The sequence below is a fragment of the Rattus norvegicus genome, chromosome 11, assembly GCF_021556685.1.
Source record: "Rattus norvegicus strain SHRSP/BbbUtx chromosome 11, alternate assembly SHRSP_T2T, whole genome shotgun sequence".
NCBI classification, from domain to species: domain Eukaryota; kingdom Metazoa; phylum Chordata; class Mammalia; order Rodentia; family Muridae; genus Rattus; species Rattus norvegicus.
Window position 1 is genome coordinate 82,004,918 of NC_141544.1, and position 10,359 is coordinate 82,015,276.

The 10,359-nt window shown below is 47.8% G+C and overlaps 1 long non-coding RNA gene across 1 annotated transcript; it reads right to left on the reverse strand.

Annotated features, from left to right (window-relative positions):
• Window positions 1–215: 215 nt before the first annotated feature.
• LOC148002637 (uncharacterized) lies at window positions 216–8,869 on the reverse strand. The gene is made up of 2 exons (XR_015633520.1): window positions 8,646–8,869; window positions 216–963 (listed from the first exon to the last, which is right to left on the reverse strand). It is a non-coding gene; the product is annotated as an uncharacterized LOC148002637 (long non-coding RNA).
• Window positions 8,870–10,359: the final 1,490 nt, after the last annotated feature.

The following is a 10,359-nucleotide window of genomic DNA, read 5'->3' on the forward strand; positions in this document are numbered from 1 at the left end:
GATGGCTCAGCCGTTAAGAGCAGGTACCGCTCTTACAAGAACCCAACCCCTTTGTTCAGTTCCCAACCCCTTTGTCAGGTGACTCGCAACCACTTGTCTCTCCAGCCTCCCCAACAGTCTCTGCTGGCCTCCACAGACAACTACATTCATATGCACACACCCGCACACAGACACACAGCCATACACACAATTAAAAGTAAAAATTAATGGCCAGCTGGTAGAGGAGCATATCTTTAATTCCAGCACTCAGGAGGCAGAGGCAGGTGGATCTCTGCATTTGAGGCCAGCCTGGTCTACAGAGTTCCAAGACAGCTAAGGCTATGCACAGAGAAACTCTATCTTGAAAAATTTGATCGATCAATCGATCGATCGATTGATTAAAATGCTGCTGATGGTGGCACAACAACTGGGAGGCATAGACAGGCAGATCTCCGTGAGTTCAAGGCCAGCCTGGTCTACATATGTTTCAGGACACCAAGGGCTAAGTACATAAAGTTCAACTTGTCCAGACACTTCTGTTGGAGTAGTGGTCTCTTTCTAACAATCTCAACAGTCTTCTTGGGACTTTAAGATATCCAGTGAGGGAGATCCTGGCAAATTTACCTGGAGGCAGTATAGAGCCTGCTGCACCCTGTGAAATATGACAAGGTGGTTGCTGTTACTATGGTATCAGAGGCTGTCTTGGTGACACATGACTGCAGGGGCTTTCCAAATGAGCCTTCACCCCAGATCTCTGTCTTTCCCTGAAAAAGTTCCTCCTATGAGCGCTTTCGTTCCACACACAAGGCCCTCTTATTCCCCAAGAGTTGCTGGCACAGCACACTGCCAGGAGGTGGGGAACCATGTCTCGTCTGAGTACGCCTCTAGTCAGAAGCAAGATGTTGTTCCCAGGACAAGAGTTGGAGCCTTCTTCTGCAGGTACCCTGCAGCTGTGTTCTTCATGGTAGACAGAGAGATCAGGACCTGGAGAGTAGAAACAGAACGGAGATCACACCTATACTTAAGTAACCTGTAGAGGAAAAAAAGCACAGGAGAAAGTACATGAAGCCAACCTCCTGCTGCAGAGGAAGCTGAGGTAGGAGGATTGAATTTCCAGGCCTTCCTAGTTTACAGAGTGGGCCAAGGCTGCTATGGGCAACTTATATGCATAGCCTTGGCTGTCTTAGATCTCACTGTGTAGACCAGGCTGCTTGAACTCACAGAAATCCACCTGCCCCTGCCCACAGAGTGCTAGGACTAAAGGTACCTACCTGCATTTTTTATCTTTCTAGTGTAATATAGTGAAAGGAAAAACAACACAATTATTCTATTGTAAGCATCTTAGTTAGGTTTTCTTTTCCTCCTGTGAAGAGACATCACGACCAAGACAACTCTTATAAGGGCAACCTTTAATTAGGGCTGGCTTACAGGTTCAGAGAGAGAGGTTCAGTTACTATCATTACTATCATGGTGGGAACATGTCAGTGTCCAGGTAGGCATGGCACTGGAGGAGCTGAGAGTTTACAATCTTGTTCTGAAGGCAAACAGAAGACTGGCTTCCAGGCTGCTAGGAAGAGGGTCTTAAAAGCCTACGTCCCCTCTGGGGGTCCCTGTACCTTGAGTTACTGTAATAGGCCTGAGCCTACTTACTGTAACCATTAGATTGGGGGAGGGGATAATGAAGTCCAGCTGCAGGCGTGGTTTGTCTTTAACAGGCTGTCAGCAGGAACTGGCTATTAGCATAGGAAGGGTGTGGACCTTGCCATCTCCCAGAAGCTGAGATTATAGATGTGCCAGTGCACAGTGTGTGCATTAACCCTAAAGGCTCATTTGCTTAGTCCCCAGTTGACGGGGAAATATTTCTAGCACCATGCCTGTGTAGTTAACTCTGGGTAAAATGGATTAGCCTTTAAACTGTAAACAATTGTTGGCTAGATGGAGTTTCTGGTTGTGGTGTCTAAGTAGAGCCAACATGGCCAGGTTAGCTTCCCTGTTTGGCTGTCATACAGGAAAGTGTCCAGGGCAGAAATGCTGACCTAGGGTCTCCAGGTACAGCCTGTTTGTCAAGCAGAGTTGACTTCATTTTTCCAGCCCTCGGAATCCAGATGGAGGCATCAGGTGCCCTGGAACCTGCCATGTGGGTTCTGGGAATTGAACCAAGGTCCTAGAGAAGAGCAACCAGTGCTCTTAACCACTGAGCCATCTCACCTCCCCAGCTCCCAAACGTTTAAACCTAATGTTTCAATAAAATCTTCTTCTCTTGAAAAAAAAAAAAAAAGCCCACGCCCACAGTGACACACTTCCTTCAACAAGGCCACGCCTATTCCAACAAGGCTACACCTCCAAATAGTGCCACCCCCTGGGCCAAGCATATTCAAACCACCACAGTAAGTATTATGGTAAGAAGCTTGGCTTGGCATGAGGAAGGCCTCCCTGGGTGGGGAGTGACAAGAGTCCTCAGGTCCTGTCATCCTTCCTTCTCAGTATGGACAGACTTCCCAGGGCTTAGAAGATCCGGTAGTTGCTCAGAAACTGAGTGGCATGTTGATCTCTGCCCCAGTGTGATACTCCTAAACCAGACCTGCCATCCTGAAAATACATCATATTTCTAACCCTATTATCCCGCCCCTGTCTTGTGTCTTGTGAGGCTCAAGAGCTGAAGCTGTGAAGTGTCCATCCAGAGGGCCTTGGGTTCCTTTGAGGGGTCAGGGATGCAGTCAGGTCCCCTGACTATAAATGGCAGCCCCATCACCATGCTGCCCTCTTTTCCTAGGCTGAAGAATCTTCTGCCTTTCTCGAAAAGTCCCAGAGGAGACTTCTTGCATCTCCTTCTTCTGAACTCATCCCCCAGCATCCACACAGCTGCACAAATGTGCAGCTCAGCCAGGAAGCTCACACTCACTGCAAAGCCCCGGGAAGTATGGAGCAGGGTAGGAAAACTACTCTTGAGGAACGTATAAAAACAAAGATACAGCGATTAAGTGTATAGAGCAACAAGGCAATAGGAGTGAATGAACGTGGAGAAATGCTTCAAATAGCGTGGTCCAGCATATCCTGTTGAACTGTGAGGACATTACACGTCTCTGTTGATGTATGTATCTCTCCTCTTTGCTTGACAAGTAATGTCTTTAAAATTATATATGTACATACGTACATATACACACGCACAATACATATATACAGACATACATATACTCATACACACATACATTATATACACACATACATATATACATATAAACATATATACATATGCACATATATACACAAATATACACACATATATACACATTATATACATATATACACATGTACACATACATATATACATATACATATATGCATACACACATATACACCTACACATACACACATATACATGCATATACATATACATACATACACATATATGAATTGCATATATATATACATACACACATTACACACATATACATATACACATATGCACATATATACATATACACATACACACATATTACGCACATACATATATACATATATACATGTTCATATATATACAAACACATATTCACATATACACATTATATGCATATGCACACACATATATACATATATCCAATGTACACGTTTACATGCACACACACATATAAATATTAAAATTTTTCCCACCAAGTCCACTTTGTGTTGTTCATATATCCTAGGTGTGAGGCCAGCCACTGAGGCTGACCTGCCAGGGTCACACTCTTGAAGGAACTGAGTCTCCCTGCCTAGAAGCCATTAACTGTCATTTGCTCTTCAGCTAGGGGTAAGGGCTCAGCTCATAAGCCTCTCTCTTGTCTGTGTTGGAACGTGAACTGGTTTGCCACAGCTACTGTGAGTTCACGTGTGCAGCGTCTAGCTGTGTCCAGAGAGCACTATTTCAGTCTGGTTCTCTCTGGCGTCCTGTACTTAGGATGTTCCTGCCCCTCTTCCTCTGTGGACCCAGAACCTTGGGGAAGGGGGCACAGTGCAGATGTCCTCTCTGTGGCTGCACACTCCACTGACATTTATTCTCTGCACTTTGACCCAGTTGTGAGTTTCTGGGTTAACTGCCAAAGGGCTTTGTTGTATTATGCCTATCCTCAGAGATAGCGCAGAACTTGGCACGCCGAGACAGCTTAGCAGGTTTGTACTGCCGCCATGAAAGAAAGGGCCAGGCTGGGCATGGTGGCACATGCCTACGATCCTAGCAATGAGCCACGACACTCTATTTGGAGTAAAAAAAAGAAAGAGAAGAGAAGAAAAGGGAGAGGCTAGATGGCTCAGCAATTAAGAACATGGGCTGTTCTTGCAGAACAGAGTTCAGTTCCCAGTTCAGTGTTCAATTCCCGGCACCCACATGTCAGGTTAGAACCATCTGATCTATAATGGGATAGGATACCAATTCTGCTGTGTGCAGCCAAACATGGAGGCGAAGCACTCGTATGGGTAAAATACATAAACAAATAACTCTTTAACTGGGTGTAGTGAGTGGCATGCGTCTTTGATCCCAGCGCTTCAGAGGCAGAAGCAGGCTGATCTCTGAGTTTGAGGCCAGCCTGGTTTGCATAGAGTTCCAGGGCAGCCAGGGCTACACAGAGAAACCCTGTCATAAAATGAGAAAAAAAAAATATGTGACCACGACTAGGTGTGGTGGTGCACGCTCACAATTCCATCCATCAGAAGACTGAGGCAGGAGGATCAGTGAGAGCTCAAGGCCAGTTTGAGGAACACAGAGAATCCCTACAGCTAGGTGTGGAGTATGTGTCCGTAATTCCAGCACTTGTGAGGTCGAAGGAAGATCAGAGTCAAAGAGCAGCCTGAACTCCGTGAGAGAGGGAGAAAGGAGTGGGCAGGAGGTAGATGGAGAAACAGATCAATAGAGGTGATGGCTCCATTAGAACATGAGTTCCAGGTACAGTTCCAGACAGCCGACCCCAACCTTGTAGTCTGAGAACAAATGGGAGACCAGAGAGGTTAAGGAGGGGGCTCATCTAGAGAACCCAGCACAGCAGAGGAGCATACAGGGTTGGGAGGTGGGATAAGAAAAGGCTCCTTAGCCGGGCTGTTCCTCAGGTACCAGAACTGTGTGGCTGACTGTAGTGCTGACCTCTCCCAGTTCCTCCTGGGTATGGGCAGGGAGGGCCCAGCAGGGGTCCAGGGCACCTGACTGCAGAAGAGGAACGGAATGGTGGGAGGGTGTATTTCAGATACTGCTCAAGTTTCTACCCACTTCCTTTCTCCTTCAAAAAAATTTGAATCCCAGCACTACAGAGGCAGAGGCAAGTGGATATCTGTGAGTTTCAGTTCAACCAGGTCAACATAGAGAGGTCTAGAGGTCTACCACCGCCCTTGCCGCCGCCACCACCACCGCCGGGGCCACCACCACCGAAGCTGGGCAGTAATAGTGAACTCTGCAGAGGCAGAGGCAGGAGAAGATTTTCAGGACAGCTAGGACTGTTACACAGACAAACTCTGGCTCGAAAGCGGGAAAAAAAAAAACCCGAAACAAATAAAAATAAAACGGCACACACAGATGTGTACTTTTAAATTCTTACCGGTTAGGATGCTTAATGGAGGTCTACAGAGATTTGACTTGATCTCTCGAATTTGTTATTAAACCCAAGCCCTTGAACAAAACATCGAGCAGATTGGGGACCATTTGGGGAGGGTGTGACAAAACCAAACCTAAATGGCTAAGACCATTTCTTGAGGCCAGGAATGGCTGCATGGAATCCGGGTTTATAATGCACTTTTACACAGTCCTATGACGAAAGCTTCAGGGCAGGGGCCGCCGGGCCGCAGTCTCAGCTGCCTCCCTCACGCTCATTCCATCCTGCACCCGCCCGATGAGCTCATTTTGTTGCAATTAGCCTACATAACACGGAATTTTATCTTAGAGTGCGGCGGGGGTATTTCAGGATCACCTGTGATGCCCAGCTCACTGACCTCATTAGCTGTTTCTGATTCTTAAGTAATTGTTTTGAGACAGGCTCTCATTATGTGGCCCTGGCTGGCCTGGAGCTCACAGAGAGCCACCTGCCTCAGCCTCCTGAGTGCTGGGAATAAAGGTGTGTGCCACCATGCCTAGCTTATTAAATAATAATAATTTTTAAAAAAAGGTAAGGTTTTAGTTCTGCGTACCATATGAGTCACCGGATATGAGTGCCGAGAACTGAACTCGGATCCCAGGGAAGCACAGGATAACGACTTCCGCCTCCCCCTACAACCGGAGATAGAGTTTCTCAGGAGGCCTCTGGCTCTGTAGACCAGAACTCACTCTGTAGACCAGGCTAGCCTCAAACTCAGAGATCCACCTGCCCCCTGCCTCCCAAGTGCTGGGATCAAAGGTGTGTGCCACCATGCCTAGCTGAGCAGGGATAACCTTTAACTACTGGGCCGTCTCTCTAGTCCTAAATGCAGACGAAAACCGCTTATACTCATTTTAGAAATTTGTGCACAGGACCGGAGAGGTGGCTCAATGGTTTAGAGCACGGTGCTATTGCAGAGGACCTGGGTTTGATTCCCAGCGCCCACGTGGTAGCTCACGACCACCTGTTACTTCAGCTCCAGGGATCCAACCCCCTTCTCTGGCCTCTGAGAGCATAAAGTTTGCAGGTGATGCCTATATACTCAGGTAAGCAAAATACTCATGCATATAAAAGTTTCAGAATCGGGGTTGGGGATTTAGCTCAGTGGTAGAGCGCTTGCCTAGGAAGCACAAGGCCCTGGGTTCGGTCCCCAGCTCTGAAAAAAAGAACCAAAAAAAAAAAAAGTTTCAGAATCTAAAAGCATTAATTATGTATGCAAAATCATCAGGGTGGAGGCATTAGGGTTTTAGTTTTAGCTTTGACTAGTCATTTTTTTTCCCTCCCGAAACAGGATTTCTCTGTGTAGTCCTGGCTGTCCTGGAACTCACTATGTAGACCAGGCTGGCCTTGAACTCAGAGATTCGCCTGCCTCTGCCTACCGAGTGCTGGGATTAAAGGCAGGCGCCACCACCCACCAAGCTGACTAGTCATTTTTTTTAACGAACATAACTTTAAATTTCCAGGCATGCCTGTCTAAACATCAGAACATCACACCACTACTTAAAGAAGTTGTGTACACGGGTGCTTATGCACCATGAACAAAACAGAAAACTTAGGCCTGCTTTTAGGGATGCTGTGGATGACCATCAGGGCAGGTGGGTGAGGAAGCTGCTATAAAATCCCTATTGAAGGGAGCTTGCTATGGTGGAGAAATGGGCGAAGCTACTGTATTCCTTTTTTATTATTGGGCAGCCTGGGAACAGCTGTGTGTGGGCAGAGCCAGGAAGAGTACAAACACCTCCCGCCTCCACCCCGGTCCTCCAAACCTTCCCAGAGCTCCTTCCTCTCTCCCTCACACCGCACCACAGCCACAGAGAAGCCAGCCCTCCCCCCACTGTCTCAGATTCAACCCTGGTGGTCTGGGAGTTCCTCTGTTTTGAAGCCCACAAGAGTCTGCAGGAACCACTCTGCAAGCCTCTTTCTTCTGCTTTTGCTTTTTTGTCTTTTTTTTTAAAGGGAAGAAGGTGTGCTTGTGTGTATGCATATGTGTGTATGTGTATGCATGTATGTTCGTGTGTGTGTGTGTGCGTATGAGAGAGACAGACAGACAGACAGACAGACAGATACAGAGAGAGACAGAGATAGAGACACAGAAACACAGGGTTTTCTTGTTCACATTCTGCCTTATTTATTTTTAATTACATTTGTGTGTGTGTGTGTGTGTGTGTGTGTGTGTGACCAAAATATGACTTGGTGCCCATGTGTTAAAGAAAATACATCTTGCAGGAGTTGATTCTTTCCTTCTGCTCCGTGAGTCCCAAGGATCAAATTCAGGTCTTCAGGCTTGAGAGCAGTGCCCTTTCCTACTGAACTGTCTTTCCAGCCTTCTCTACTTTATTATGTATTGAGGCAAGGTCTTTCTCTTGAACTCAGAGCTCAGGAATTCTACTAGTCTAGCTAGTAAGCTTGCTTCAAGAGCCTCATCTCCCCCTCCCAAGGCCTGGGATTGCAGCTGTGCCCATCCTGGCATTTATATGGGTATTGGAGTTCTGACATTGGCTCCTCGAGTTTCCATAGCAAGTGCTTTATGCACCAAACCACCCACCCATTCCCCATTCTTCTTTATAAGTCCTAGATCCGACCACAAAGGCCAGCAAGGTATTGTAAATAAGAGGAAAAATGGTGCTGGTGCATGTTATACAGTCCATATCTATAGAAGAAGCAGGAGAATCTGTGAGTTTAAGGCATTCAGACTCTGTGATGAGCTTCAGACTGCCCTGCATGGGAGGAAGGAGAGAAAGAGAAGTCCATAGCTCCTGTTTCTGTGCACAGAAATACTTTATGAGGGACCAGGCACACGGATATCATTGCTCCATTTGACAGAGAACGTGGCACCCGTGGTCACAGATGTAGGTGTTAATGGCCGTCTCCTTCCACCAGAGGTTTGAAGCAAGACAGGGAGTCTACTTAGAAAAGGTAGAGAGGCAAGACAGGAAGGAAGTGGAGGAAGAGGAACAAAATCGGAGGGTTAGACGTGCCTTAAGTATGAGCACTGAACTACAGCAAAACAGAAAAGCAAGATGTTGTTCAGACTTAGGTGACAGACAGGATGTAGAGCAGAAGGGTGGAGCTGACCTGCATTCAGAGGTGGAGCCCAGTTAGTAAAGGACAACACTTGGTTCTGAAGAACACAGCTGAGAGCTGGGCAGGTCACAAACCCCATTTCTGAGGAAAAGGTGCGTAGGACGCAGGCAACACGAAGCAGGAATAACTGGGGTTGATGTCTCTCGTGGAGTCAGATCTCTGAGCCTGAAGTCCCTGTGGCAAACCCAGCCTCTGCTAACCATGACCTTTGCCCCAAAGCCTCCTCTCCACCTTGAGCATTTAGGCAGTCATGTTGCATTTTTTTTAGAACAGTTTTTAACTCGTGGGCTGTACCTACTGAACCAGAATGTCTGGCCAAGTCCTGTTATGTAACATCCCCAGCTCTCTGGGTGCCAAGGGCAACCACCAACGCTGGTCCAAGGTGTGGGCTGCAGGTAAGGGTAGCCAAGGAGGGCAGAGGCAAAGGCAACGAATTCCCTTCCCTCCTAGAAGCGCCAGACCCCATCTCTGGGGAAGCGAGAGGGACAGGCTAGCTTTGCTTCATCTGTCCAGAAACCGTTACAATCATTCATCTCTGTTCAAATTTGAGGAACCCTGGAGGATTTGGGCAAAGCAAGAGCTCATTCCCCCAAAGGTGTGAAGTTTCCCCCTGTACGTCTACTTAAAGATCACAGCAGATGAACTTCTGTCCTGAGGAGGGCAGGAACCACATGACTTCTAGAAGACCCTGTCCAGCCAGTGACTCAAGCTGTGCTGGGAAGGTCTCAGACCAGGACCCAGTGGCCTTAGTACCTAAGTGCTTATCTGGAACAAGACCAAACCTCACAACCTCACAATGGGTTTGCAGAATTAAGATGGGGAGGTGAGCTTATCAAAGTCCAGCTGCCCCCCAGGGCAAGCCCAGGCAGAGGGAGGAAAGAAGTGAACTAGCCCAGGAGTGTGAGATCCTTATTACAGAATCAGCCTGGAGCCTGCGGAGGAAGCTCAATAGAATGCCTGCGAGTTGACGCTGGCAGGGGTTGTGGGGAGCAGAGATTCCATCTCCTCTATGTAAATGAAGACTGCGGTGGGGTTCCTTTGTCCTGTGGTCACGTACAAAGATGAGGGCCAAGATTGTCTGGAATGTGGCAAGGACTCAGTTCAAGGTCTTAAAGTCTTCATGAACTTAGAAGGGTTGAGTATGGGTCTAGCTCTGGAAGAGGTTGCTGGGGTAAGTCCAAGGGAGGATTTGGGATACCCTGGTAGGTTCTGAGGCTGCAGACACAGAGAAGACATCTCAGTGGCATGGGGAGGACAGCTCACGGTGAGGAGGTGCTGCATCCAAAGAGGCAGCCAATATCCCCTCCTCCTTCCCAGGCTCCCGAGATAGCTGCACAGCTCTGCCTGCTAGCCCATCAGTCAACGGGAATCATGGCGACCTTCTCCAACCTCAGTTGGTCCTCCTCCTCTCCCAGTTACCTTGGCCCATCTTATAGATGCCCTTGTTGGTCAGATATATGACCCCTGTAATCTCCCTCCAATTACTTTTTTGTCAATCCGTCTCCTCCCCCTGCTCTTGCTCCAGATCAGCCTGCAGAATGCAGCTGGACGTCTACCACAGCCTCTGACTGGGTCCTCTACCTCCCTTCTTCCACTCTGCTAGCAACTGGAGAGAACTCAAACAGGAGCCTAGTCATCTCCTCCCTCCCCCTTCCCTGCCCCCTGACTCCTCCTTCTGTAATCCCCTCGGGAGCTGTTCCGTCTC